The 21,794-nt window shown below is 54.1% G+C and overlaps 3 non-coding genes across 3 annotated transcripts; 1 reads left to right on the top strand and 2 right to left on the bottom strand.

The window, feature by feature from the left end:
- Positions 1–3,812: 3,812 nt before the first annotated feature.
- On the bottom strand, positions 3,813–3,885 carry TRNAF-GAA (transfer RNA phenylalanine (anticodon GAA)). The gene has a single exon. It is a non-coding gene; the product is annotated as a tRNA-Phe (tRNA).
- Positions 3,886–11,729: 7,844 nt separating this feature from the next.
- TRNAK-CUU (transfer RNA lysine (anticodon CUU)) lies at positions 11,730–11,802 on the bottom strand. The gene has a single exon. It is a non-coding gene; the product is annotated as a tRNA-Lys (tRNA).
- A 5,408-nt stretch (positions 11,803–17,210) lies between these two features.
- Positions 17,211–17,285, top strand: TRNAT-AGU (transfer RNA threonine (anticodon AGU)). Its single transcript has one exon. It is a non-coding gene; the product is annotated as a tRNA-Thr (tRNA).
- The last annotated feature ends 4,509 nt before the right edge of the window (positions 17,286–21,794 follow it).

Below are 21,794 nucleotides of genomic sequence, written 5' to 3'. Positions count from 1 at the left end.
ATATTAAAGTTTCATGAAAGTTAAAAACCACACCGAGGAGGAAGGCAGCGCTCTTAAGGATTCTTCTGGAAATGAGTTGGCCCCACAGAAGAAATAACAAGAGAAAGGAGCATTGTGCCTGAACAAGTGACTACTCACAGGTTAGGCCAAAGTGCTAACCACGACACTGCGGCACACACTGACAGTTTGGTGCTTTTCCAAATTGTTCTCAGGAGCCAGTGCATCAGCCAGATTCTCTTTGAAGAATGGGCAAGCAAAGGGCACCAAGAACTTTTGAAAACTTTGCCAATAACAATGGTGCAATAGCTTCTCCAATTCCCTATTTCACAAGGAGTCAAAACACAGCCAGACCTTCCAACCATCAATTTTCATACCCCCTCGATATTTCCTGCCACCGCCCAGGAACTCCTTCAGCAAAACAGGAAACCAAAATGCAAGACCATCAATGGCTTCTCTTCTAGCCAGTGCTTGCACCCACAGCACTTAGGAGAGGCAGACACGGTGTTCCCAGGCTCCATTCCCAGTGCACATGAGGCCCAGCAGCACAGTCACAGCCCTACCAGGCCCAGGAGAGGGAGCAGATGGAAACAAGCCATAAATGCAGAGCAAATTAAGCTGGGAGAGAAAAGTGTCAATTTAGCACAAGCAGCTGGTCCTCTTGTGTAATGGACAGCACTCAGGACTCTGACTCTTGCAATCTGAGGTAAACTCCTCAGTAGGACTGCCTCAGTTTCCCCTTCCACACAGCAGTGCAGGCTTGTTCCGCCTTTACTGCTCTACTCAGCTCTACGCCTGTGCACAGGTAATGGCTTATGAGCTGCAGGTCCTCTGACTTCTCTGCTCCTGTTCCCAGCATGTGCAAAAGTTCCCCTGAAAATCACCAATGTTACACACTGTGAAGAGGTTTACCATCATGCCTGCCCCACAGACACCCACATGCCCTCAAGCAGGACCAATGTTTATTTAACACAACTATCATCTTCCCCTTCTCAATAAGACTTTTCCCACAACACTTTTGAACCCTGACTCTCTTGCCCTTCTGGAAGTGAGTAACATGAGCTATGAGCTCCACATTTCCTTCCCCTCAGCTGGACAGGTGTATCTTATAAATAAGATACCCCCTGTGCACAGCTGGAGCGAATGCACAAGGGCATGAAGCTACAGAGCACCCGAGGGGGAGAGTCAGCTGGTGAGAGGTTTTCTTCTTTCCTTGGGCAGGTGGAAATAGAATTGAAGAGAAGAAAATCCTCTTCTACATTCCAAAGATGATGGAAATAGCAATTGGTAATGTAGTCGCTTCTGCTCGAGCTGAGGACAAGAACAGTCATTTGCTACCAAAGGCCAACATGTCAGTGAAAGGTGTGAGAAGATTCCTGTGTGGGATGAGACAATCAATGCAAGAAGAAAACTGCCCACTGTGGGCTTTGAACCCATCACACTGCACTGAAACAGCTCATTCTCAACCAATAGAACTAGCCAAGCCCCAAGAAAAATCTTTCCAACCTTCTGTCACACAGTTGAAGGAGTTAAGTGTGTAAAAGTCAAATGCATGTGGCAAAGTGTTCACAAGTGCCTGACCAAAGTGTCTCCCTTGCCCTCAATTGGGTGTTCAGGTCTCTGTGGGGAGACACAGCTTCAAACTCCTCTCCTGACACACCTACTCTTTGGCCACAAGAAACTGCCTCAGTTCAACCTCTCCAGTCCCATTAGAAAAGTCCGTGCTCAGGATTTCTCTCAGAGGCCCTTTCCCACCCTCTCCCTCTTCAGCTCCTGTGATGTGAGATCAACCCTCCTCCCTTGGCCTCTGGGAGAGAACTGCAGTCAGCTTGGTGTATGCTCCTGGAAAAGACGCCATGCGAAGAGCAGCAGCTGAGGTGGAGAGGACAGAGCTGGGGTAAGTGAAAGCAAAGGAGTGATGTTCCTTTGGGGGTTTGTCTATTATCAGAGCTGTTCAATCCATAGGACAAAGGGGGGGTGGCTGCACTACAATCACAGAACAGGGGTGGAAGAGACCTAAAAAAGCCATCCAGTCCAGCCCCCTGCCCGAGGCAAGACCAGACCCATCAGATCAGCCCCACCAGGGTTTTGTCAAAACGAGACTTAAAACATCTCCAGAGATGGAGACTCCACTAAGCCCCTGGGGAGACCATTCCAATGCTTCAGCACCCTCCGAGTGAAAAGTTTTTCCTAATGTTCAACCTGGATCTTCCCAACTGCAACTTGAGTCCATTGTTCTGTGTTCTGCCATCCGTGACCACTGTGAACAGCCTCTCTCCAGCCTCTTTGCAGCCTCCCTTCAGTAAGTTGAAGGCTGTTATCAAGTCCCGCTTCAGTCTTCTGTTCTACAGACTAAACAGTCCCAATTCCCTCAACCTTTCTTCATAGGTCACATACTCCATCCCCCTAATTATTTTGGTCGCCCGCCTCTGGACCCTTTCCAGTGTATCCACATCCTTCCTATAACTGGGGGCCCAGAACTGGACACAGTGCTCCAGATGCGTCCTCACCAAAGCCAAATAAAAAGGAATAATCACTTCTCTGGATCTACTGGCAACCCTCCTCTTGATGCGACCTAATATTCCGTTAGCTTTCTTGGCTACAGTGGCACACTGTTGACTCATATCCAGTTTCTCGTCCACTTCAACTCCCAGGTCTTTTCCTGCAGAACTATTACTGAACCAGTCAGACCCCAGCCTTTAACAATGCTTGGGATTCTTCCGGCCCAGGTGCAGGACTCTGCACTTGTCCTTATTCAACCTCATCAGATTTTTTGCAGCCCAGTCTTCCAATTTGTTGAAGTCACTCTGGACCGTAGCCCGACCCTCCAGCATATCTACCTCTCCCCCCAGCTCATTGTCATCCACAAACTTGCTGAGGGTGGAATCCAACCCCTCATTCAGGTCATTGATAACTATGTTGAACAGACCAGGATCCAGAACTGAACCGAAGTGGAACTCCACTAGAAACCGACCGCCATCCCGACATTGAGCCGTTGATCACTTCCCGCTGGGCCCAACCTTCTAGCCAGCTTTCTATCCATCTTACCGTCCATTTGTGCAATCCACATTCCTTTAACTTGCCATCCACACCACCTGTGAATGCTGAAGTCGCCTCCCATCAGGTCTCTTGATTGCTCCCTCCCAGCCACTCAGCCTGTGTCCTTTTTTCTGGGCCTCTGCTCATAGCAGCCAGAGAGGAAGGACAGGCTCCCTGGCCAAGGCTGTTCGTGGATGGTTTTTGTTTCACTTATAACAAAAGTGTTCCCTAGTCTCATTGAAAGGTACCGCGGGCTGTCTGATTGCTGGCACTCATAGGGGCAGGGAATGCCAGGCTCCAGGCCAGCCATACAAGCAGGAACACATGCCAGGACACAAATGACATACTGTGTTTGTTGCTGATTTCAGCTTGGAAACTTTTGGGATAACCAGTGTACCACAGAATCTCAGCTGGCTTCCTCTGAGCCTCCCCTGCAATGCCATCCACCTGTGTGGCATGTGCTGTGACACCTGGATAGGCCAACCTGGAGAAAGTGGTGGTGAGAGGCCCTAAGAGCTGCCTTTCACTAGCTCAGCGGGTGGAACAGTGGACTTTAGGGAACTCTCAGCAAGTTCTGTGTAGTTGACTGGATGAGAGTGGGCACAATGGGGTCTTTTCACCCTCCCCTTGCTGAGGAAGAGCAAGAGAAGAAAGGAGCAGCCTTCAAACACCAAGGTGTCCGGAAAGGTCTGACAATGTCCTTTCCAGGAGCACTTGCCAGCAGCAAGGACCCAAGTAGTCACTAATTGCTCTGGGGCCTTTGTTAGGAAAAGCTCTGCTGAAGCCTGGGATTGAACCAGGGACCTTTAGATCTTCAGTTTAACGCTCTACCAACTAAGCTACTTCAGCAGCTGTTCTAAAGCCCCCACCTCAATGTTGGAAATGTTTTTCTCAGCTATTGTTGCCTTTGCGAGTGTCCTTGAGAGGCAGGAGGAATATTGGCAGCTTCCTTCAGCTTGAGTTCCTCTTTTGCCCTATTTCTGCCTTACTTCCTGGTTCACCCAGTGGCCGCAGGGGACTGCAGGATACTGATGGTAAGGAAGAAGATGGGATCTCACCCTTTCACCACAAGATTATCTTACCACATCCTGGCCACTTAGCCTCAGGATCATTGTGTGACCGGATGGTGCCCAAGCTTTTGGAGAGGGGCAAGAAGTAGGCAGGGCCACTCGTGTGTCAAGGCCAAGAGTTACAAAGCAAAGCAACCCCAGGAAGAGTCTTTCAAGAAGTGACCCATCGGGATGAAGCATCCAGAGGTCCTCAAGTGCTCTTGGCCATTCTCCCTGTTGAAGGAAAAGATCCAGGATCATTGAACCATGGAGATAAATGTGTGGTTGTGCAGATCATGTCGGAGAGAGAGCTATGGTTTCTTCAACCATGGGATTCTCTTCTGGGCATACACGTTGCAAGGAGGAGATGGGATGACTTAACAAAGAGAAGATTCAGGGGCAGAAAGAGTCCCAGTATGGGGTCAGGAACAAGGTGAGTGGGTTAAGAGAGTTGTTCCCAGGCAGAGGAGTTAGCTCAAGTGGCAGAGCGCTCAAACCCTTGTCCTGGTATAAGTCAGTAACACAAATTCAGAGCTCCTCCTTTCCTGGCTATGTGTAGATCATTTATAGGTGCAGGGCACAAACGGAGCTGATGTGGAAAGACATGACACGACAGAGTGCTGAGGAGGACAGTGAGCTGGCAAAGGGTTTTTTTCTGCCCTCTTGGGGCATATGGGGATGGAACTGAAGAGAAGAAAATCCTCTTTTGCTCTCTGAGGGTGACAGAAACATCAATTGCTCCTCTCCAGACCTGAGGACAAGAAGAGACTTTTCCTGCCTAAGGCCAGGAGCTCAAAGGAGACAGAGAGGGAGAGAGAGAGAGCAGAGCCCTGGCTGGGCATCTCCGGGGATCATGATTCTAGCTAGTTCAAATAGCTCTTCTGAAAAAGGGGCTTCAAAACAGGTTCCATTGTTTGTAGATGCTGAATGTCCAAAGAGCAGAGCAGTGTTTCCAAACCCATGTTGAGTGTAGCAGTGCGATATCAGAATCAACAACTCTGGAATCCCTCTCCTGGAGTCGCTTATCGAGGCAGAACACTGCTGTGCACACACAGCCTTTGTGTCCCTCAGCCATAGCCATGGGCAGCCACAGGGATGTTGTGGCCTCTGGAATAAGATTGGTGAGTCAGAAATGATGCTCAGACACAGGGGAATTAGCTCAGTTGGTAGAGGGCTCATTTAGCGTGCGAGAGGCTTTGGGATAAATGCCCACGTTCTCCAACAGAAGTGGTGTCTTTTTTCCTTCTTTTCCAAGGCAGTGTCAGGCTGGGAGTGAAGCTTCTCCAGTGCCCTCTTCCATTTCCCTCCATTTTGCTCCCTGCAAAGAAACAGCCCATTTGGGTTCGAGAGCTGCTGGGCCCCGGCCTCCTTGGCCTTAACGATTTCTCTTTAAAACAAAGGTTAACCTGGGTCATGTGCTATGATTACCTAATCTTTCAGATGTCGCCAGGTCCCCATTTCTAGGGAGCTTCCAGCGCTGACCACAGTTTCCCCAGTACAGCAGTCCCAGGACACCCGTCCTCTGGGTCTTCACTGGCCAAGAGCCTTCCCCAAGCAATGTGGACCATAAAAGCCCTGTGGTTGCCATGACAATCTGGGCACTGGAGTAGGTCTTCCGGAGGTGGGGGCCAGTTTTTTACACCCCTGAGAGACACCACCCAATTGTCTAGCGCGGATCTGTGCAAAGAGTCACCCCCCTTGGGAGCTAAACCTCCCCAGCTCCTCTGCCGGACAGGATCTAAACTCCAGCAGAGCGAAGCAGGCCCAGGTGTGGCTGGCAGGACTCAGGTGTGGGCAGACAGCAGAGCTCAGGCTGAGGCAGGCCTCATGGCTTAGCTGGCTAAAACACCTCCCTTCTCAACAGGACCCCTGGTTTCCTGTCCCAGTGGTGCCCAACTACTGCCCTTCCAGGAAACCTGCCAGGACATTGTACCACACGGATGTGAGATATAACCCCCAATGCCCATTCTGCTGGTTTCCAAGATGCTGACAGGGACTCGTAAGAGAGCTGCTGACACTTCAGTGCTCCTCTGCTGAGGTCCAGGGATCGTAGATTCAAGTCTATTGGTCAGTAATTATTGTTTGTGTTCCTTCATGCTGGTCCCTGCGTGTCAGCAGCCACCCCACATGCTACTGGCGCCTGGGGGGTGGGGAGGCTGTTTGTGGCTGTGTCCTGGCCAGGGCTCTCCCCACCTTTGGTTCTCTGTGTTTTTAAGCCTCCCCATGGAGTTGTGAGCATTAGTTGCCTCCTGCTCCAGCTTCCCAGAGGAGGGGAGTTGTGGTGGGCTGCAGCCTACAACTCCTGCTCCCTCCTGCTTTCCCCTGACTTGTCAGCCTGGCCCTGGGCCTCTTTCCTTTCGCATCAGGGGGACGAGGGACAAAGCTGAGTTGAAGTGCAAGGGCCAAACATGCGGGTGTGAGGTGCAGCTGTGAGAAAAGCAATGCCTGAGAGTGTGAAAAAAGGGGAAGACTTCATCTTATTGTTAACCCCAATATGAGCAGCTGGCAGGACTCTGACCAGGGATGCCATGGGAGGGACCTGTGAAAAACATATCATTTGTCACAGAAGCTGCTCTTGTTTCTGTGCTGGAAATCACCTCGTCCTTAGGAGTTCTAAATCTGCCCTTCCCCAAGCAATGTGGACCAGAAAAGCTCTCTGATTGTCAGGGTGATATGTGCAGTGGGGGAGGTCTACACTGTACTGGGGGGGACAGTTTTTACACCCCTGAGTCATGGAGTGACACCACCGAATTTTCTAGCCCAGACCTGTCCAAAGAGTCACTGCACTGCACTGCACTGCACTGCCACTGCAGCTGTGGCAGGATTGTATTCCCAGCACCCCCACAGAACGTGAAGCTTGCGTCAGTTGGGAACCGGCTGTTTTCCTGGCTGAAGGCCCCTTCTGCAGCCTGGGAAGCAGCAGGAGCATCTGAGCTCCTGGAGCTCCTTTTGAAAGGTAAGTCTTGGAGTTGGGGGGCAGCTGAGGTGGATTAAGCCTGGCGGCTGGTTGGGGCCGTGGCTGGGGAGTAGCAGGATGAAGGCTGGGGTGGGTTAAAGCTGCAGATGGTGAAGTTGAGCCAGGGCCATGCAGGGGATTGAGCTGGAGCTGAACATGGTGGGGGTGAGTCAGAGCTGCACGGTGGGTGGTGAGCCAGAGCCATGCAAGGGCTTGAACTGAGACTGCACAAGGCCAGGTGTGGTGAGCCAGGGCCAAGGGGGCAGGATTTTGAGTTGTGCTTAAGGTGCATTAACCAGTGAAACCTAAACCTCCCACACAACTGAACCACTGAAACGTAAACCCCCCACCCCATGCACCCCAATGTGCCAAAACTCAGCTCCCCGCATGTGACCACTATTATTCTAAGAAGGTGCTGCATATGCAGGGCAGAGCTGCATTAGCAGCTGTTGAAATGGCTCATTAGTATCCCCCTTTTGAAAGTGTAGCCACGGCCTAAGTGATCAGCTCTTCTGAGAAAGTTTTGATATCGATTTCATAGTGCTGAGAATTACTTTTTTTAAAGGAAGTGTGAGGAGAGAGAATAAATCTGGTGTTTAAACATTTCTATGGTCTGAAGTTGTTGAAAGAATTCTAGTGTTCTGTTCTGCACTCACACATTTCTTTGTGATAATCTGTTGCAAATGTTTAGGCCGGAGCCTGGTTCTGCTTTTCTACTTTTTTCCCTACAGCTATGTCTGCACTGGAGAGTTTTTTTTTTCAAAAAAGCTGCAGCTCTTTCAAAAAGTCCTGTGGAGCATTGACACACGAGGCCTGTGGCTACACTGCCCAGCCCTTTTGGAACTGGCATGGAAATGTGGCCGATAGGAAATGCAAATGAGGTGCAGATTTAAATATTGCATGTCTTATTTGCATAACCACTCAGGACCTCAGCTCTGGAAGAGCTGAAATTGAAAGTCCCAGTTGTGAGTGCAGCTGCTTCCCTCTCCTCTAGCAGCTGAGCCGGTGAAGGACTCCCCCCAGTTTTTATAAGGGCCCCCACCTGCATGTGGCAGGGCAAGCAGTGGCTTCAGGATGCGAATGAGGGGAGGGCAAGGTACCACACAGCAGCAGGTCAAGCTCCTGTAGTGGAGTCGTTATTCCATTTACCTGACGCACAAAAGGTCCTTCCTTCAAAACCAGGCAGAAGCCTCAATGCCTCTGTTTTTCGAGCTCCCCCTTATGCCCACAAGGGCTCGTCTCTTTCTGCCATAACCTTTCCCTCTGATAAGCCCAGCGCCCCTGTGACAGGAGTTGAACCAGACCCTGCTCTGCAGCAGGAGAGCCCAGCAGGTGCATTGCAGCGAGTGCACAGAAACCGTGTCCCTGCACGTACCTGAAGGCTTTTCCCTCACTGATGTCCCTGGCGAGGAAGCACAGAGCTGTCTTTGCCTCTCAGCCAACAGAAGCTGTGCCAGGCAAGTGCCCCTGCCCTCTCCCACACCTTCCCTCCCAGCCCCAGCCTGCTCCTGAACCTGCCTCCCACCCCAGCCTGCTCCCCATCCGCCCCCTCCCTCACAGCCTGGCCTGGCAGAGAAGGGGCCAAGCCAGCTGGAGTTGCTGTGCTAACGGAGCAGCTGGAAAGGAGCAGAGCATGTCAGGAGCAGACACAGAGGCTGCAAACCCTGCCGATGGCCGGCCATGGCCCTGGTCCGTATCCACCCAGCAGGGACACATGGAGAGAGCCGGTGCAGGGCCCAGCCCCAGAGCAGAGACTGACCATGGCCGGGCTGTGCTGCTCTCAGGACAGGGCACAACAGGGCCCTGCTCACCCCAGGAAGCAGCACTGCAGGGTACAGGAGTGAGCGTAGCCCTGTTGGGCAAAACCTGCCCCTCCTGTGTCCCCGGCCGGCCAGCGAGTGGCAGAAAGGTTCCTGGCAGGGTGAAGTTGGGCCATACAAAAAGGTTCCAGGCATGTTGGGTGAGGTGGCTGGGCGGTGAAGGCAGCGGACTGCTAATCCATTGCTCTCTGAATGCACGTGTGCAAATCCAGCTCTCATCGAACCTTTCCAGTCACCAGGCTGAATCAGGGGCTCTGGTCTCTCCCAGCTCCTGGGCTGGGCTGGGCAGTGCACAGCTGGGAAAAGAGCAGATACTTGCCCAGGGGAAAGAATGTTTCTCTGCCCCAACTGCAATAGGTCCTTCCACAGCACCAGCTCCAGGCCCTGAGGCAGGTCTCCATTCAACTGTGCCACCCTGGGCAAGCCCTGAGTTCTTCTGTGCTTCTCAGCAGCTGGGGATGCCTCTTTGGGACATATCTCCTGCCCCACTGCTAAAAGGAGCCCTGCAGTAAAGAGGCCCCACTTGGAGATTGGCTGATTTTGTACCACCTTGTGATGCTGGCCTCAGTGTGCAGGCTGCTTTTGGGGTGGGTTTGGTGGAGAGGAGAAGCCAGGTGGGGGGCTCTTTATGGAAGTCCTCTGGCCACATATAGTCATGGTCCCCCTTCTTCTTCAGCTGTCCTGAGGTGCTCTGTGGCATTAGAGCCATCCCACGGATGTGTCAGTACCAGCAGCTGCACCTCCGGGTGCCTGAAGGAGGACAGGTGAGCTGGGCTGCTGCCCGCAGTCATCAGGCCCACCAAGAGTGGGTCCATGACTGGGAAGCCCTATGGGAGTACTTTGAGTGGGGTGGTCCCAGTGAGCACCACCCAGGCCACCCCGGTGCACCCCCTGCACACTCACACCACAGCCTGCACACCTCTCCCACCACCCACTGACCACCCCCACCACCCGCTCACTGTCCCCACCACCCACACACCGCCCCACCACCCGCTCACTGTCCCCACCACCCACTGACCACCCCCACCATCCGCTCACTGTCCCCATCACCCACACACCAGCCCCACCACCCACTGACCACCCCCACCACCCGCTCACTGTCCCCATCACCCACACACCAGCCCCACCACCCACTGACCACCCCCACCACCCGCTCACTGTCCCCATCACCCACACTCCAGCCCCACCACATGCACATTGCCCCCACCACCCGCTCACCACCCCCACACGTAACATGGGGGTGTGTGAAAATAAAACTGATTCCTTGTTAAACAACCAAAAAGCTCACCTCTGAGTGTGGAACATAACAAACACCATCATAACTCAGTATGGACATGGGGGAAACGATATACACTAACTATTTACATGGGGGGACGGGGCGCATGGGACTGCCCAAGGGTGTGGGTGCTGATGGGCACTGGTGGCCGTGGCCTAATCCGTGGGCTGTCGTCTGCCAGGCCCAGGCATGCCAGGGTCATGCCCTGGGGGGTGTGTGCCCTGTGGGGTAAGTGCCTGACAGTCCAGCGCCGTGGTCAGGGAACGCCCGTTGGGCAGATGCCTGGCTGGAGCCATAGGAGGGGATGTCCAGCACAAGCTCAGCCTCGCTGTTGGACCACTTGGACGGTGGGTGACTGGCTCCTGCTCTGGCCCTGGGGGTGTGGGGCTGGGCTCCGGTCCAGACTCAGGCTCCACGTCCTGCTGGGTCTCCTCAGCCATGGCACCAAGGAAGGCCGGGGAGAGGAGGTGTCGCTGGGGCCCAGGATGGCGATGAGCTCGCAGTAATAGGGGCAAGTGGTGGGAACAGCCCCACAGCAGCTGGCCGAGTCCTGCGCCCAGGCGTAACCCTGCTGCAACTCCTTGACCTTACTCCTGATGTGGTGAGGGGTGCGGGCAGGGTGACCGCGGGTGGTCAGGCTCTTGGCCAGGTGGGGAACACGTCTGCGTTCTGCTGCTTGCTCCCCATTCCGTGGAGCACCTTCTCCTCACTCAGAGCCCCAGAGGTCACGGAGCTCAGAGTCAGTCCAGGAAGTGCTCCTAACAGCCGACTGCTGCCATTGCGGACCCCACTATTTCGAGTAGAGGGACGTGGAATGTCTACACACGTCCTACTTCGATGTCAGATGTCGACGTAGGGCTCTGTTCCCATCTTCTGATGGGAGCTGCAGCTTTGACATCACACTGGCTAACATCGATTGCAGCTTTGAAGTAGCGTGTCTCATGTGGAGATGTGGCACATGCTATTTCGAAGTCGTGCTTGCTGCTTCCATCTCGCTTTCTCGTGTAGACGCACCTTTTGTGTTCTTTCCAAATAACTACAAATTGCCCCATGTGCCCTTTCCATGTGAGAGCCATCTAGTGACTGACACTCACCTTTCCACTGCCCTGGCGAGACGGGCGGCAGGAGTGAAGAATCAGAACATTCCAAGCAGAAATCTCCATCCCTCCATTGAACACAAACCATCACTGCCCCTGTCCAATAACACTTTTCCCATCACACTTTTGAACCCGCAATCTCTTGTCCTTATGGAAGTGAATAACAAGAGCTCCTCATTTCCTCACCATCCCCTGGATAGTTGGAGCTGATTTGTACACCCAGTGCGCACCTGGAGCCAATGCAGAAAGATGCGAAGCTACCGAGCACTGAAGAGGGACAGTCAGCTGGGGAGAGGATTTCTTCTCTCCTCCTTGTGCAGGTGGGAATAGAGACAAAGAGAAGAAAATCCTCTTCCACTCTCTGAAGATGATGACATACCAGTTTGCAGAAGAGACCAGAACAAGAACACACATTTCCTGCCTTAGGCCAGGACGTCAGCCACAGCTGTTAGAGAATTGCTCAATCAGCTGAGAGCATTAGTGCAAGAAGGAAAGTGCCCAGCATGGGGCTTGAACCCATGACCCTGAGATTAAGAGTCTCATGCTCTACCAACTGAGCTAGCCAGGCCACAAGCATGGAAGTTTTTCATGTCCTATCACAGAGGAGAAGGAGTCAAATGTGCCTGTCAGCTGGCTCTCAGTCAAATGTGCGTGGCAAAGTGCTCACAAGGGCCAGACTCCAGTCTTTGTTCTTGGGGCTGCTGGAGGTGCGATGCAAAGAAAACAGACTGTTGGAGTGAATCTTGGCCAAGCCTCTCACTGCTGCTGCGAGCTCTCCCGAACACCTCACACACCTACGGCCATTTCTGCACAACAAATTAACGCTGACACCGTTTACCCCAGCGCAGAGCAGTCGAACACGTTTCTTTTTCATACAGAGAGAACACGCAGGTGAAGAGAGTTTTCCGTGGGAAATTGCCTGTTAGTGACTCTCCAGAGAAAGGGGCGTTAGTGGCTCACAGGTGGTTGTGCTTTACAACGCTGGGCGAAGGGAGTAGAAAGGGGGACCTGATTCACTCACCCTTCAGTTCCACTGGGGAGGGCAGAACCCTAACCAAGTGTTTTCCTGCCTTCAATGTGCCCAGCACCAGCTGGATCAGGCTCTGACCTGCCCCAGATGAACGTCGGTTGCCCAGCGCAGTTAGTTATGGGGCAGGAGAACGGGACAAAGAGGCTCCTCCTCATGCTCGTTTTCCTCACCCTGATTCCTCTCCAGCCCCGTGGGCAGAGCTGAGGAAGGAGAGTCCCTGCGGCAAAGCCCCGGGGGGGTCTGAGATGTCACCTGCCCTGCAGCCTGTCCCGCGTGGCTGTTGTCATGGCCTCTCTGTGAGGTCATCACCTTCCAACTTCTTTTAACCAATCAGCTGAGGTGCTGTAAGAGGCCCTTGTGATGTCACTCCCACACCTACCTGTACCCTGCAGGGTTCATGTCCTGCCCCTGGCAGCCCCTTTGCATGGCTGAGCTTCCACCCGTGTCACCCCCACTCACTCAGGGACATTCTGGGGCTCAACTCGGCTGCGCATGGGAACACCAGAGGCTGCTCTGTGCCACAGGCTGTTTGCAGAGATCATCTCGTCTGACCTCCTTGCACATCACAGGCCTCCTGCATGGCGCAGTCGGGAGCAGGGCACCAAAGCGCACACCAGACAAGCACTTGGTCTGCACTGGAAGGTGCCCAGGGCTAGAGAAAGCCTCATGCCCCTGGGGCATCTGGAGGACTTTAATGCAGTGACCAGAAGGGAAAGGACCCAAAGTCCACTCTTGTGGGTCTGCATCATAATCCACATGCAGAAAAACTCTGTGTTCAGGTCTGCACATTTCACAGTTTTATTTCTCTCCCAAGCTGAAATTGAATTCTTTGAGCAGTGAGTTCTACAATTCCTAATCGGGCCAGAGTAATGACCAATAGATAGATAGATAGATAGACACCAAAAATCCATTAATCTATCTATCTAATTGGGAATACAACTACATGTCATAAAATTCCTTCCCTTTAACTTTACTTAAATTGAATTCCCCTTTAATTGCACCAAGGGAGATTTCGGTTGGACATTAGGAAATATTTCCTGTCAGGGCAGTTAAGCACTGGAATAAAATGCCTTGGGTAAAGGCAAAATCTCCATCTTTGGAGATATTTTAGAAGTTGGATAAATATCCAACGGGGAATATCTAGATCAGGGATAAGGAAACTTTTTACTTTGGTCCCCACTTTTCATCTCTGACATTAGGAGCTACCCCACAACCTCTTGAATGTGATCAGAACCTACAGAAATTTCAGTGATGTTCACAAGCTTAAACGCCCCTTTGGGCGTGTGAAAGAAAAGAAGTCTGTAAAATAGAAGAACTTTATTCATCAGTGTATAAATGTGATGACACAGACATAGAAACAGTAACAGATTTCATCATTTTTCATGAGATGGATGAGCCTGAGACCCAGCAGGTAACTGGGCTGTGCCCCCCTTATGAAATTTCACACCCCCTGAGGTTTGCTCACCCCATGATAGATGGTGCTTGGCCCTGCCATGAGGGAAGGGGTCTAGACTTGATGACCACTTCAGGTCTCTTCAATTCTAGAGCCCTATGAGTCTGTGACTCCCACTGGCCCTGGCCCTGCTTCACTTCTAAAGACTTTTGAATTTCTATGCCCTGTTCCTTAGCCTTGGTGTGTCAAGTATTCTCTTTAGTGGCCGGCACATCCTCTGCAGCCCCTGGGGGAGGCACTGAAGGGGGAACTCATATCTGCCCTTGATTGCAGGAATTGCCCCTGCGTTTCCCATTGGCCAGGAAGGGGGAACCGCAGCCAATAGGAAGTGGTGTGTGGTGCCTACGAATGACAGGGAGTGCATGGAGCCACTTTCCCCTCACCCCCAGGAGCTGCTGCTAGTGGGAGGTGAACCTGCTTTAGCCCCACTGCACCACCCCATGGCTGCACCAGAGTTTGATATGCCCCAATCTACGCTGCTGCACAAGGGATACTGCACTACCCAAAGCACTGCAGCCCCTGGAGGGTTTGCTGGAGGCAAAGGACTGTCTAAGCAGACTCCCTGACCCTGTACATCAGGTCTGGCATCCCCAGGGCCTCTCTGTTCCCTGCCAGCATGGCCCACACAGCACAGAAGGAACACAGGGCTGAGACTGGGGACTCAGGTGCCCGGCTGCCGTTGGAATGAATGGAATGAAACAGGAAATGCTGAGGTGTCCTATGCAGCAGTGCAGTCAGCGTATGGGTAAGGATGGCCCTGCCACCATATGCTTAGCTGGCAGAGAGCAATCTAGAGCTCTAGGAGGAGACACCAGCATGCACATGTGGTGAGGCTGGCCAGCCTGTTGGAAAGGGGCTTTGGCCATCTCCATCCCTCCCCTCGCTTGGCTACTTACTTCACAGGGTGTCATAAGGAGGAGGGAGAAAACTTGCTCTTCTTGGCCTCTGAGGATAGAACAAGAGGCAATGGTCTTAAGCTGCAGCAGGGGAGGTTTAGGCTGGACATTAGGAAAAAGTTCCTAAGTGTCAGGGTGGTCAAACACTGGAATAAATTTCCTGGGGAGGTTGTGGATTCTCCATCTCTGGAGATATTTAAGAACAGGTTACAGAGCTGTCTGTCAGGGGTGGTTTAGATGGTACTTGGTCCTGCCATTGGGGCAGGGGGCTGGACGCGATGGCCTCTCAAAGTCCCTTCCAGTCCTCGTGTCCTATGATTCTATCATTGATTCACCTGACTGAGAAGCACTTGGGCCCTGGGCACAGCCTGACCAGCCTTTCCCCATCCCAGGAGATGATGTTGATCACAAGGTTCTTCTCCAGTCCTCATTGTGTTGACCTGACGGACAAAATTCTTGCTGTCCAAATACACCCCACCGGGGCAGGGTCTCCAGCCCATGAGGCAGAGGAAGGCTTAATAGTCACCACCTCTACAAAAGGGACAGGCTTCCAAGTGGGTCTGGACCAGGGGAGGCTGGGGCTTGCCTGGACACAGCTTCCCAAAACACAAAGCCAGCCCCCCAGAAGCTCACACTGCACCACACACTACCCCAGGAAGGGGCAGCAGGAGCACCCTGCCAAGTGGCACCTGCCCTCCACAGCAGCTCCAGTGGTTTTCTTTGCTCTCCGTTTCCTCCCCAGTTCTGCTGGCCTCAAAGCTCTAGGAATCAGGGAAGTCATAAACACAGGAGACCACTGCCCCAGCCAGTCATGGCCCCCAGCACTTCTGCAGAGGTTGTTGTGGAACTCTGGAAATCCTCTTCAGAGACGTTCAAGTGTCTAAGTGTCTGGCTGTGCTACACAAATTAGTTCAGAGATGTTAAGGGTGGTGGGACCTCATTCCTCTCCTGGGGTGGGATGCTCAGCAGGGTCAGGTATGTACCCTACAGGGGACACACCTCCGTGCCACAGGGCGGGGGCACCAGACACGACCTGGAGCCCACACACCCCCAGGGGACCCCAACCCGCAACTGCCCAGCCACAGCACGGTCCCAGGATGGCGGCATGGCCAACAGCACCCTGCTCAAATTGCCACACATTCTGGGTGCACATGGCCCAAGCTCAAAGAACCACCTGGCCCGGTGTGAGCCAGGGCTGCCCATTGCAACAGCCTGTCCCTGGAGCAAGAAGCTGGGACTTGGGGCATGTGCCTCAGTGCTGTGAGCTGCACCCCAGAAAGCCCCTTGCTGCATTGCAGAGCTTGTCTACATGAGCCAGTGGCATCAACTCAGTTCCATTCTTATTACATCAGTCCAGAGGCTTTCCAATTCAGGCGGCCTGGATTCCCCCTCTGCCAGCTGCCAACTCCTCCCAGGAGCCACAGATCTGATCCCAGGGCAAGAGGCAAATCCCCTGGGACCATATCCCAGCCCCAGCTCCCTGTGTGGGGCAGACACAGCAGGGCTCACACTCAGCAGAAGAGCCGCCCTCGGCCCCAGCACACACTGTCTGTGCTGCCCAGGGAGTGAATTGCACTAAGGGAGCCTGTGAAGCGAAGGGGCCTCACCACAGACCTGCAGCCCTCGCCAGTGCAGACGTGTGGTGCCCCCCACTCCTGACCTCCAGCCCCATCAGCCCTGGGAAGCCTCTTACTCATGACTTGCAGCACCCACTAGCCCAGCTCTGTGGTGCCCCTCACTTCCCACACGCTGTCCGGATACTGGGCCTGAGGGCACCTCTGAGCTGGGCCCCCAGTGCCAGTCCCGTCTACACAGCTCCACACTCCCTGCAGGTGAGTGACTGTCGTGAAGAGGATCCAAAGGGCAGCTGGTCCCTGTGAGAGGAGTCTGGGCCAGGGCTGCCTGTGGGATCCCCTGGAAAAGCCAAGAGCCCCTGGGAGGCCATTGACTGGCTGCCAAGTCCCCGGCCCTGCTCAAAGGTTTCACACAGGGAAAGCTGTAAAGTCAGCCCCACCCCCGGGGCACAGGGATTTGCACTGGGCTGGTAATAGAGCAAAGGGGTTGTGTGGAGGGTCACAAGTGGGACTGAAGGGCAGAAGGAGACAGAAAGGCAAAATGTTCTTCTCGTTACGCTGCATCAAACACTCCCCCTGACGAGCTCCAGCTGGGGCAGCGCAGCCCATCCCCCCTCCGTGAGAGACAGGAGATAACTGTGCCCCACAGCTGGGCCCTCCTCGCCCCACCCCTGGGGTGTGAGCAGGGAGAAAGGAGGGAGTGGGGAGCACAGAGTGAAAGTGAGGGGGGGACTCAGGCTGAGGGAGCAAAGGACGGGCAGGACTCCAGGCTCTGCTGGTGGGATCCTGGCACTGGGGCAGGTGGGGAGAGAGGAGGCTTCCCTCAGGCACAATGTCTGTGCTGGGGAGTGGGAAGGGCTGGTTGTGGGCAGTTCAACACAGTGGTTCAGCCCCACAAAAGCTCAGCACTGGATAAATTAGGTCAGTAACCTTTAAAGTGCTGCAGGGCTGGTTTCTGGTTGAAGACACAGACTTATGCAGATACCTCTTTGTCAGAACCCACATCTCAAAAAAGCAGCGGGGGGCACCATGGCTCAGCTGGCTAAAGCACCTGCCTAGTAAACAGGATGATCCTGGGTTCAACTCCCAGTGGTGCCTTGCTGCACGTCTTTAGCAATGTTTTCCTCCATCTGTCTGGGGAACAGAAGAGCCCCCCCTTGGCAATCCCAGTCATTGCTGGGGAAGGTAAAGGCTGATGGGAGAGGGGCATTGGAAAGTATCCAGTCACAGACTAGAGCTCAGGCAAAGTCAGCTGGGACTGATGTTTGGAAGGTGACTCCTCTGGCTGCAAGAAGAGAGGCTGATCCTCCCAGCTCTGGGGCTCTGTGCCCTGTCTGGGCAGGGCAGGAGAGGGAGTTACTCTCCTCTCACATCCCTTTGTCATTGACAAAACCCAAACGAGTTAGAAGAAAAGTCCCAGAGAGGCTCTGTGGCTCCCCTGGCCATGAACCTCCCAGGTACATGGGGATGAGGAAAGCAGCACCCAGTGGTGCCTGGCCAAATATTTCTGGCTGCCTCTCACCTGCTTTGCAGCACCTCTGGGCTGTGCTGGAGAGTTCAGAGCTGCAGGAGGCGGCTGCCGTCCTTCTGGAGGAAGAAGTAACAGACACTGACAGGTGGACGGCTGAGGTGGCTGCAGAGGGGGCCTGGGGAGCATGGGAGGAACCCCAAAGCCCTTTGTCTGTTACTAAGGCAGGGAGGTGATACCCTTGATTCTTGTTATTCACCAACAGGTCTGTGCAGCCCAGTGCTCAGCACTAAGTCCTGGGCCACTGAGCACGAGGGAATCCCGGTCACAGTGTGTGCTGCCTCCTGGCCCTCTCCAGACAGGTCAGTGCTAACCAGCTCCTGCAGCACATTTGTAACACACACACAATTGCCTGAGCCGGCAGGAGCCACGTTCTGCCCTGTCTGCGGGAGCAGCTCCTGCCCCAGCCCTGCCACCGCAGAGACACCCCACGCTAGTGAGCGACAGGGAGAGTCTCACTCCCAGGTGCACACACCCAGCTCTGCCCCCCCAGTGGTAATTCCCCCTCCCCCAGCTGCCCCCAGTGCTGAACTGATGCACCCACACTGCCTGGGAGCAGCCTGGGACCCCTCCTGTGGCTTCCCTTTGCTTCCCCCTCAAAATGTCCTTGTCCTGCTGGGAGCAAAACCCCTGCAGGGACATGAATGGTGCAGGTGGGAGCGGGGCAGGAGCCCCCCTGGCAGGCGCTGCACCCACAGGCTGTCTCTGTTCTCACCCAGCCCCTGGGCAGGGCCCAAGGTTTCAGCTGCTGACTGTGCAGTGGAGAGGGAGGGGGAGGGCGGCTGCCGCGGAGGAGGGCTGCCAGCAGGTGTGAGGGGGACCCCTGCCAGGGCTTGCGGCTGAGGGAGGAGGGGAAAAGGGCAGTGGGGGGGTCGGCAGGGTCTGAGGGGACAAGGGGATCAGGGCAGTGGGGAGGGGTGGGAGAGACAGGATCTGAGAGGACACATTGCAGGGACCCAGGACAGCTGGCAAGGGGCAGCCGGGGCTGAGGAACCTCTAACTGGGCTCAGAGCAGTCGGGGGTGGGTGACAGAGGCTGAAAGGGGAGGCCAGGCTGGTGCGGGAGGGGAGGAAATCTCATTCCAGTGGCCAGGGGCCCTGCACCTGCCTTTTGTTCATTTCCAAAAAGGCCCCTTGGGAGGTGCTTCTCTGCAGGCTGGAGAGCTCAGCTGGCCAGAGCGTGGTACTCATAGCACCAACATCATGAGCTGAAGCCCCTTGCTAGCTTATGAAAGGTGTTTCCTCTTGTCCTTCCCCTGACCCCTCTGGGCAGGAGAATGACAGAGGTGAGGGAAACAGGCTGAATGGCTGGCAGGGAACAAGCCAGAGTTACTACCCCAGGCTAAGGGAGGGGCTGCAGATTGGGTGTGGGCGAGGAGAGGATTCCCCAGGATCTCAACACTGACCTCGCACAGCAAGGGACAGTAGGAACACTCTGCCAAGGGCACCAGCTTTCCCCAACAGCTGCTCTGGCTTTCTTTGCTCTCCATCACCTTCCCAGGCTTTCTAGCCTCACGTCAGACTGTCAGGTGAAGCCTGAGAAAGGAAAATGCCCCCTGCAGGCATCCAAAAGCTTCCTGTGATCCTGCAGTGGTTAGTATTCTGCATTATGGGTGCATCAACCTTGGGTTAAATTCAAAGCCAAGCCATAGCAGTGATAGCCCAGTGTTCGGGTCGTGCTGCTTTTACTTCACCAGGAGGATGGTGAAATACTGCAGTGCTTTACCTTGACGGGTGGTGCAATCTTCATCCCTAGAGGTTTTCAAGTACTGGCTTGAACAAGCCCTGGCTGGGATGATTTAGTTGGGGTTGGTCCTGCTTTAGGCAGTGGTCTGGACTAAATGTCCTCACGAGGTCCCTCCCAGCACGAGGATTCGATGATTGTAATCTCATCTCCACAGGAATAGGCCTGGACAGCTCAGTCTCTGACTGGAGGAAGTGCCGTGGGGCCACGTGTTAAGGAAGCCCAGGGTGGAGAGAGGGGTCCCGGGAGAAAGAGCAGCTGCAGGGAAGCAATGAGGGCAGAGTGCTGCTGCCAGCTGAGGCTGAGAGGTGCCCAGCGTGCAATGCCAGCCTGTTCAAAAGTGTAAGGAGCAGCTTGGGAGGTGTGAAGGGCACCATTCAGGGCTCTGCTTCCTGCAGTCAGAGTTAATGTCAGAGGCACCTGCTAGCGCTGCCTTGGCAAGCCCTCTGTGCTGCGTTCCTCTCTCATCCCATGCAAAAGAGAGAGCAGGGGTGACTCAGGCCTGCTGGATCCAGGACTTTGGCTGAGCTGGCTGGAGGGGTTGGGGCAATGGGTTGGTGCTGTAGAATTAGGCAGTGTGCCCAGAGATACCTGGAGTCCTGATTCTGGTGAGTCTGGGTCCATCCTCCCTGGAAATGCTCGATGTTGCTCCTGCTGAAGGCACTGGCCACCTCTCAGGGCTTGATTTGATTCCAGTTCTCTGACTCCCAATCAGGAACTAGGTGTGGGACAGTGAGAATCAATTTAACTCCCCTGCTCACATTCAAGAATGTTCTTCCGACCCCACAGGCCACCCAACCCTTTAGTGTGTGAAACAAAAGGTTTATTCTGAAGAGAACGCAACTGAACAGGATGGGAGCTGTTAAATGGCAGGTCACAGGCACACAAAGCCTCCCAGACCTTCCGATTCCAAGCAGTTCTGGGGAGTTTGCAGGACTGAAAGTCTCTCCGTGATCCAGCCACAGCTGGGGTGGGTCTTTCGGTGCTTTTCTCAGTGCTCCGGTTGGAGAACAATTACCCCAGAGAGAAGAAGCAGGAATGAAGACAAGCTGGGGAAGATGCAGCTCCCTTTTGTCTTCCTGTTGCCATTTGTGGTTTCTTTGTCCCAGACAAAAGCTGTTCAGCATGTGGCCTGGAAGGCTCTGGGTTCTGTGCATGGGCATGGTCAGAGCTACATGCGTAGCCTTCAGCTGTATTCCTGGCTTTCTCATTGGGCCAACTGGATAGGAGATGCTACAGGAGGGGCCATTGAGCAAGGTAGGCAGTGCGTTGCCCAACTGGCTTTGAGCGTGACCCAGAGACAGAGCAGAAGTTCTGAAACACAGACAGACAGACAGACAGACGTATTGATCACCCAAAATAGAAACTCTGCCCACATAGAAATGAGCTTGTGATATGTGACTGATGCAGACATTTTCCCCCCTACCTTACCGCCTCTATTTAGGACAATTGCCTCAGATCTGCCTCCTACACATGCTGGTTGGGACTTCGTGGTGTCCAGTGGCTCACATCCAGCCATGCCCAAAGTATGAACGACTCCCCGGATCAGCTGCAAAGGGTCAGTGCTTCTCAGTACCCTGAGGCTGACAGGGAGCCCCCTCAAACCCACTTCTGCCTTCCCAGCTTTGCCACAATGGAGTGGTGGGTCTTGCCCTCTTGGACGCAGCTTTGCTTCTTTTCCTTCCACTCAGACACCCACCTCTGCCCCGGGCTTCCATTAGCCACCCCTGGGCTGCCATTAGCCACCCCTGACATGCTATGAGACAGACACAGGATTCTTCCTCCCCTCAGGCAGCCTCACCTGCACAGGCTTTGGCAGAGGAAAGGGTGGTGCTCCATTTATGGCTCTGAAGCACTCAGCTTCCCCCCTGCCTTACTCAGCTGGGCTTCCTTCTCCCCTGCCCGCCCCCGATTCCTGCTTCACTTCTTCCTTCAGCAACTCAAGCAAAGGAGGCCAGCAGGGAGAGCCGGCCTCCACAGGCGAACCTCCAAGGGGAGGGAGCCCAAGATTTAAGCCTCCTAGAAGTGACTGATTTAACTCCTGTAGGTTTCCCATGTTGACAGCAACGGGAATGCTCAGCTGAGGTCTCCATCTTCTGTCACACAGGAGCTGGGCTGCTGAGAAGGACAGGAAGGGGCAGAAGGAGATTAGCATAAAGGGGAGGCAGAATAACAACAGCTTTGATGTTACAGCCTGGTTTTGGGCCAGCGACGCTTTGTGTCATAGGCAAGTATGAGAAGCACTTGCCTCCAAGAGCTCTTGCACAAAGATTTTTCCATATCCCCAATTCCATCAACAATGCATCAGGCACACACAGCTGGAAAACCTTAGAGAA

The sequence above is a fragment of the Carettochelys insculpta genome, chromosome 19 (genome assembly GCF_033958435.1).
Source record: "Carettochelys insculpta isolate YL-2023 chromosome 19, ASM3395843v1, whole genome shotgun sequence".
Classification (NCBI taxonomy): domain Eukaryota; kingdom Metazoa; phylum Chordata; order Testudines; family Carettochelyidae; genus Carettochelys; species Carettochelys insculpta.
The sequence above is the reverse complement of the archived record's forward strand: the minus strand, read 5'-3'. Positions and strand labels throughout refer to the sequence as shown.